Below are 8,401 nucleotides of genomic sequence, written 5' to 3' on the forward strand. Positions count from 1 at the left end.
AGTCTTTGAATGTAGTGATAGAATCAGTATGATTCAAAATTCTTTTGATTTGAGCCCAAGATTCAGGTAAGGAACGATGCATGTCTATAATCTTTTGATTTTCAGTCAATTTACACCCAACATTCCTAAGGACACTTATTATTTGCTCCATCTTACGGATATGATCTTTGATGAGGCAGTCGACGGGCATCCTATACTCCTGGAATTTTAATTCCATTGCCCGAACTCTAGCATGTGACTTTTGTGCATAGGCATTTATCAGTGCTTCCCAGATTTCCTTAGCGGTTTCATGCACTTCATACGTAGGTATGAGTTCTTTGTGCATAGTGCTAAGAAGGACATTATGAGTTAAACAATTCTATTTTCGCCACTTATTGTAGCGAGTCATTACAACCGTATGTTCTTGTAAATTTCCATTGTCAACCAATATGGGTTCTTCTTGAACTTCATCGAGTGTATGCGATATGTTGTCCTCGTCCAGAAGACATCGCACCGCGCAGGACCAGTCTTCGTAGTTGTTGCTATCGAAATGTTGTCCTTTCAGCTGTTCAGCAATTAATGCTTTAGTGACCATCTCTACATTGTATGAGTATCACTACTTAGCTATGATATAAGGTATTGACTCTAATCATCAGTATTTTTATATGTTATACAAATTTTCAGAGTATAAAAGTAGTCAACACATCTTAACGAGATTTGAAAGTCCACATACCCGAATGGGCGGTGTAGAATAATCAAGTTCTCTATTTATGATGAAATTGATGCTTTTGTAAAATTATAATTGTATAACATGCAACTTTCCATTACTTGGTTGCATGCATTATTTGGAAGAGGAGAATAAACTCTCACTCAGGTTATGTACAACCTTTATTTATAGGGAGCATTTAAGCAATAAGTTTTATATTTTCCAATGAAAAATTTAGGAAGTTCTTAGATCTAATCACATCAAGCTTAATAATATCACACATATATAAACATTATCATCAGAAAAAAATAATGAAGTGCTTAAATATGATTATGTCCATCTTCACTAGTGATCATGTCTATTAGAGATGGATCTGATCATCACCGTTAATGATCATTGTTGATGATGGATTGATGAGGGTCGAATATTATATATCAGACCCCAGTTATTGCCTGATTTTACGTACATGATAATGCTTAATGTCATATTTTAATTATGTTTTTATTGCAGGATGTAATAAGGAGCGTGGATTTGATACTCCAAAGTCACCAGAGCAAGGGACGCACTCCAGAGAACTAAGACTGAAGAATTTACATGCCAGGGATCCGAGGAAATCAAGCCGCTCACATTAAAAAGGCTCGAAAATGGTCCAGAATACAAGATCACATGGTTTCCACCATCCGATTGACTCGAAACTTCATACATGGGATGGGGGCATAAATAAACCGTACACATAAAATTTCAACCATTTCATATCTCGGGAAGTGGCCCAACGGCCAGATCAGCCCTTAATTCCTTAAGTGGGGCCCACCTGGTCTCTGTACATGCATCAAATTTGGTCTCAACCCATTATATGAGGAGACAAAACAGATGGTCGGATTAGATTTTGAAAGAAACATTGTAGTGGATCCCGCATGTGTGGTGTGTGCATTGAGCACATGTGTAGCCGTGCCGCACCGGACCACTCAAGTCCGTCAAAGTCGGTTTGACCAGCTGTCTTCAGCAAAAACGGCAACTGCCGTTACAGCATCGTTCGCACCGAGAGTCGGTGGTTGTTGTGGGTCCCACCCATCGTCGGTACGGTTGATCCAGACCGTTCATTCGTTCCCTAGGGCAGCCACAACTTGCGCCTAGCTGACAGAATTTGAAGACATCACGTTATTAATTTTTCAACTGTTTAAAAAGCAGAATGGACGGTAGGTGTAAAACTCCATGGGCCGCATCAACAGACAGTGAAAACCATCCATGCTCGACCGAAATTTCGCCGTGCATCCAATGGACAGGATGGATTTCTCCTAAAACGTTTATGTGGGGCCCACCGAGCATCGCAGCGCTGGACGTGCAAAGGCTTACGCACGTCCGTAAAAAGTGGACTTCCGGGCGGTTGTGGCCCACCATATTTGATCAAATGGAAGATCTGATCCGTCCATCATGTAGAGAACTCGAAAACGTCCTAAGGGATGGTATTTATTTGAAACTGAGCAAGGAAAGGAGAGCTGTTTTGCATCTGAACTTGGTTGCGAAAGGGAGTACGCACGCTGTTGCGGAAGAACTTCCGCTGTTGCTGCGTAAATAACTATCCAGCTCTCCACCGCACCTAACAACTACAAAAGAGAGAGCAGCAGCAGAAGGGAAACGGGGGGGTTTTTTTGGCAGAGAAGAAAAAAAAAGAGAATAAAGAGGTAGAAGGTTGTGGATGTGAGCGAGAGCAGCAGTAAAAGAGAGCAGATCCTGGGAGCTTGGAGGAGAGCTTGGAAAAAGAGAGCTTGGAAAAAGAAAGCTTGGAAAAAGAGAAGAAAGCAAGGGGAATTTGTGGCTGGACGTGAAGCTGAGAATAAGGAAAGCTTGGAAAAAGGGAAGAAAGAAGGGAGGGAATGAAGTTTCTCTTTTATAAATCTTATTTCTCTGTCTTCCTAATTGATTCCATGAGTTGCTAATCTTTTAGCTAGGGCTGAGATGAAGCCCCTAATTTGAATAACTCTTGTATATGTTGATTTTATCTGAATTTGATTGGGTTGTTTCTTTCTTTAGTGTGCTTAACCGAAATCTCTATACTTCTCCATTCTATGAGCTCAACCAAAGTCTAGTTATGGATATTGTTTGGAATATTATTCTAAGTGCTTGTGTCTGACCATGAACAGGTTCTTATAGAGGAAGAAACAGGAATCTACATTTCTCCATGCCTGACCATGGATGGAAAGATGTGATCCATACGCTTTAAAGAATTATACATTCTGTGTGCCCGACCAAGGACATAGAGTGCGCTTTATTTATTTTGATATCAATCTGAATTAGGGTGAATCAACAGGTAGAACAAGATTTATGATAATTAGGGGTGGATTTGAAAGTCCTAGTCTTCTCCTTGATTGAATTTTTCTCATTATTCTCGGTTATTTTTTTTTATTGATTTTTGTTTAGTTTACTCAATTACTAGCTCAAATATTTGTTGGATTAGTTAAGAAGAGTCTTTAATTTTGAATTGTGACAACCAGTTCTCGTGGGAACGATCTCGTAATACGTACCATATCTACATCTGATTTGTATACTTGCGAGTTTAAAATCATTTAAATCAGGTTGGTTTAAATAAAACATCAAGTTTTTGGCGCCGTTGCCGGGGACTGTTTCGGTCCAATTGGATTTAGGATTCTCTCTAATCATAATTCATAGTCTTAGATTTTACTAACTTTATGTTAAATTTTTTAATTTTTATTTTTTAGAAACTAACATATTTCCTGTTTTGTAGGGTCCTGACATTGGTAATCTCTTTCTAAATTCTCTACATTTTCTAATTTCTATTTTTAGAATTAGAGTTTTATTTTTTAGAAATTTTCTATTTCTAAGTTTTTTTAGAAATTCCCTATTTTCTAATTTTAGATTTTGATTCTTCTTTCAAGTATCTTTCTATTTTCTAGTTTTAGAAATTTTTTCCCTTTTTAAAAACTAACTTAGCATTTTATTTCTAAGATTAGAAACTTTCTTTTTTTTAGAAATTAACTATTGCTTAGGATTTCTCTAGCATTATTTTAGGAAATTTAATTTATTTTTGTTTTTATAATGTTTACAAGAATTGAGGAAGGAAGATGCTAAATAAGATTGTCTTCAAAAGGAGGAGCTCTCAAATCTTCAGACATTCATCATCTCCTTTTACGGGTTCTTCCTTCCAATTCTCGTTTACATAGCTTTCTCTTGTTTTTAGGAATTCATAATTTTTATTTTTAGTTTTATTTCTCTTAGGTTGCATCTTAGTTTGGTTTTCTTTCTTACATTGCAATAATATAGTTTATGCTAGGACGTAAATCTCTGAACATAGAACTAGCACCTTTTGATCTTGAAATAGAAAGAACCTTTCGTAGAAGATTTAGAAACATTCTATTTGAAATGGCGGACGAGAATGGAACTAAAGCTCTTAGAGATTATTTAGCTCCTGTCCAATTCAATGCGCCTTCATGCATAGTGTTGCCAGCTACCACGGCAGCACAGTTTGAACTCAAACCTGGGGTCATACAATTGTTGCCCTCCTTTTATGGCTTAGATAAGGAGGATCCATATCATCATGTGAAAGAATTCTTAGACATTTGCTCCACCTTTAAGTTCCAAAACTTTTCAGATGATTCGATCTGTTTGCACCTTTTTCCTTTTTCTTTGAAGGATAAGGCGAAAGCATGGTTGAATTCTCTAGGAGTTGGGTCTATCACTACATGGGACCAACTGTCTAAGAAGTTCTTAAACAAGTTCTTCCCGGTTCACAAAACTAATGCTCTCCGTAGAGAAATTACAAATTTCACACAAAAAGAGGGTGAGCACTTTCATGAATGTTGGGAAAGATGGAAGGACTAACTTCTTAAATGTCCACACCATGGTTTTGAAAAGTGGCAACAGGTTCAATACTTCTATGACGGTCTGACACCCCAAAACCGTCGCATGGTTGATGCCACCAGTGGAGGGTCATTCATAACCAAAAGTGATGTCGAAGCGTGGAATTTCTTTGAAACCTTATGTGAAAGCTCCCAGCAATGGGACTATTCAAATAGAGGTGACAGAAGTCCTCAACCATTGAAGAAAGGGGGTATATATGAGGTAGGAGTCACGCCAGATCTTTATGCTAAGATTGATAGCCTGACAAAGAAGTGGATGCTTTGATGATGAATAATGGACCTCCACAAACAACTCAAATTGAGTCATGTGCCATATGTTCCAGTCCCGCCCATCCTACGCAGTCTTGTCCATCTAGTGCAGCATTTCCAGAATTTCTCTCTAAACAAGTACATGCTATGAACACCTTTGGAAGACCTGGGAATGATCCTTACTCAAACACCTACAATCCAGGGTGGGCTCGGCATCCAAATTTTTCTTGGGCAAAAGGACCACAACAAGGAGGACCATCTGGAAATTCTCCAAGGCAACCATACCCCCAAGTTGGCAGTCAACAACCTCAGCAGTTTCCGCAGTATCAACAAGTACCTCCACAATATAGGAAACCATTTCTTGAGGATACACTCAATCTTTTTATGCAGAGTTTACTTCAATTTCAAAAAGACACCCAACAAACTTTACTAGCTAACCAGCAAAGCGTACATGCAAATGCGCAATCCATTGCCAAACTGGAAGTACAGTTGGGTCAACTTACTGCCACATTGAGTGAGAGAGAGAGAAGGGCAAGTTCCCTAGTCAACCTGTGGTAAATCCAAAAGGACAGTATGGGTTGGCTCTAATTCAAACCAAGAACAATATCATGAGCAAGCCAAATCAATCATTACCCTTAGGTCCAGTAAACAGATCGAGAACAAAGTAGAGATGCCCAGAGAAGAATCAAAGTCCAATGGGGAAGATCAAAATGAAATGGAGAGACATACTAGTACATCCAAAGTCCAACAACACTCTGACTCTCCAGGAACCACTCATGTGCCATCTTATGTGCCTAAAGCACCTTTTCCTCAACATCTGGCACCGGTTAAGAAAGGAAACAACTTTAATGAGATATTGAACATGTTTAAGCAAGTCCAAATCAACATTCCGTTGCTTGATGCTATCAAGCAAGTCCCTGCTTACGCTAAGTTTCTTAAAGATTTATGCACTCAAAAGCGTAAGATGAATGTTCATAAGAAGGTCTTCCTTGCAGAACAACTCAGCTCCATGATTCAACAGAACACCCCTTATAAATTTAGGGATCCAGGAGCTCCTACCATTTCTTGTGTCATAGGAGATCATAAGGTTGAGAAAGCATTGCTTGATTTAGGGGCGAGCGTCAATTTGTTACCATATTCTGTGTATGAGCAGTTAGGACTTGGTGAACTAAAATCAACCAAAATAATACTCCAACTAGCTGATAGATCTATTAAGGTGCCCCGTGGTGTTATTGAAGATGTGCTAATCTAGGTTGACAAGTTTTATTTTTCAGTGGATTTCATTGTTCTAGATACTCAGCCTGTCCAGAATCCTACAAGTCAAATCCCGGTTATCTTAGGACGTCCATTCTTGGCAACATCCAATGCAATCATAAATTGCAGGAACGGAGTTATGAAGCTATCCTTTGGTAACATGAAGATTAAACTCAATGTTTTCAATGCTGGACAACAAATGTCAGACTCGGATGATATATTTGAAGTGAACATGATTGAGAGTCTAGTGCATGACTCTTTCCTTGAATCTTCCGAAGACGCTCTTGAGACTTGTTTAGCACATTTTGGCATAGATTTTGACATAGAAAGTTCCATCTAAGAAGCTAATGCATTGCTTGACTCTAATCCGAAAATGGATACAACAAAATGGAAAGCTAGAGTGGAATCTCTTCCACCTTCTGAGTCTAAATTGGTCCCGTCTATTGAGAAACCACCCAAAGTCGACCTTAAACAACTAGCTGAAACTCTCAAGTATACATTTTTAGGACCTTCTGAAATCCTGCCTGTCATCATAGTTGCTAACTTTGATAAAGAACAGGAGGGTAAGTTGCTTAATGTTCTTAGAGAACATAAGGCAGCTATTGGGTGGATAATAGCGGACATAAAGGGAATAAGCCCCACGGTGTGTATGCATCGTATTCATCTTGAAGAAAATGCAAAAACATCGCGTGAAATGCAAATGAGGCTTAACCCTAACATGAAAGAGGTTGTTCGAGCTGAAGTGCTAAAATTGTTAGATGTTAGTATCATTTACCCCATTTCGGATAGCACATGGGTCAGCCCAGTTCAAGTTGTTCCCAAAAAGTCTGGGATTACGGTGAAAAAGAATGAGGATAATGAGTTAGTACCAACGCGCATGACTACGAGTTGGCGAGTTTGTATTGATTACCGTAAACTGAACCTGGTCACAAGGAAGGATCACTTTCCTCTTCCTTTTATAGACCAGATGCTTGAGAGATTGGCAGGGTACAACTACTATTATTTTCTGGATGGTTATTTCGGGTATAATCAGATTCCCATTGCTCCCGAGGATCAAGAGAAAACCACATTTATATGTCCTTTTGGTACATATGCCTATCGGCGTATGCCATTTAGGTTGTGTAATGCACCTGCGACCTTCCAACGATGCATGATGAGTATTTTTTCAGACATGGTTGAGCGTTTCCTTGAGATTTTCATGGATGATTTTTTAATTTTTGGCTCTTCATTTGATGAATGTTTATACCATCTATCTCTTGTCTTGGAAAGATGTGAAAAAACGAACCTGGTATTGAATTGGGAAAAGTGTCATTTTATGGTTTAAAAAGGGATTGTACTCGGGCATGTTATTTCAAGTAAAGGCATTAAAGTTGATAAAGCCAAGATTGATTTAATTTCTAGTCTTCCTCCACCCAGAACGGTTAAGGAGATTAGATCATTCTTAGGGCATGCGAGATTCTACAGGAGATTCATTAAGGATTTTAGCAAAATTTCTTGACCCTTATGCAATTTACTAGCTAAAGATGTTGCTTTTGTCTATGATGAGTGTCGGCAAGCTTTTGATAAGTTGAAGCATTTACTGACTTCTGCTCCAACCATCCAACCACCTGATTGGAGTTTACCTTTTGAGCTTATGTGTGATGCTTCGGATTATGCTGTTGGAGCCGTCCTAGGACAAAGATTGAACAAAATGCCTCATGTCATTTATTATGTTAGTAGGACTCTAAATGATGCACAGCTCAACTACTCTACCATTAAAAAAGAATTGTTAGCAGTGGTATTTGCTCTAGACAAATTCAGGTCATATCTCATAGGATCAAAGGTTATAGTGTTCTCAGATCATGCAGCATTGAAATATCTTCTTTCTAAAAAAGATGTTAAACCTCGATTGATTCGTTGGATCCTCTTACTACAAGAATTCGACATTGAAATTCGGAATAAAAATGGTTCCGAAAATGTGGTAGCCGACCATTTGTCTAGACTTGTCTTGGAATCGACAGTGGATCCTTTGCCAATGAACGAGTCTTTCCCTGATGAACAACTTCTAACTATTTCTCAATTACCTTGGTATGCGGATATTGTAAACTATCTTGTTACAGGTCAACTTCCTTCTCATTGGACTAAACAAGATAAATTGAAATTTCTTGCTGAGGTTAAACATTTCTTTTGGGATGACCCATACTTATTCAAAATTTGTCATGATCAGATTATTAGGAGATGTGTGCCTGAGAGTGAGTTTCATAGTATAATCTTCTTTTGTCATGATCATGCATGTGGTGGTCAGTTTGGTTCAAAGAAAACAGCTGCGAAAGTCTTACAAAGTGGATTTTATTGGCCT

The 8,401-nt window shown here is 38.5% G+C and overlaps 1 non-coding gene across 1 annotated transcript; it reads right to left on the reverse strand.

The window, feature by feature from the left end:
* Nucleotides 1–4,441: 4,441 nt before the first annotated feature.
* On the reverse strand, nucleotides 4,442–4,548 carry LOC131228446 (small nucleolar RNA R71). Its single transcript, XR_009162949.1, has one exon. It is a non-coding gene; the product is annotated as a small nucleolar RNA R71 (small nucleolar RNA).
* Between the last annotated feature and the right edge of the window lie 3,853 nt (nucleotides 4,549–8,401).

Source organism: Magnolia sinica, chromosome 15 (genome assembly GCF_029962835.1).
Source record: "Magnolia sinica isolate HGM2019 chromosome 15, MsV1, whole genome shotgun sequence".
In the NCBI taxonomy this organism is placed as follows: domain Eukaryota; kingdom Viridiplantae; phylum Streptophyta; class Magnoliopsida; order Magnoliales; family Magnoliaceae; genus Magnolia; species Magnolia sinica.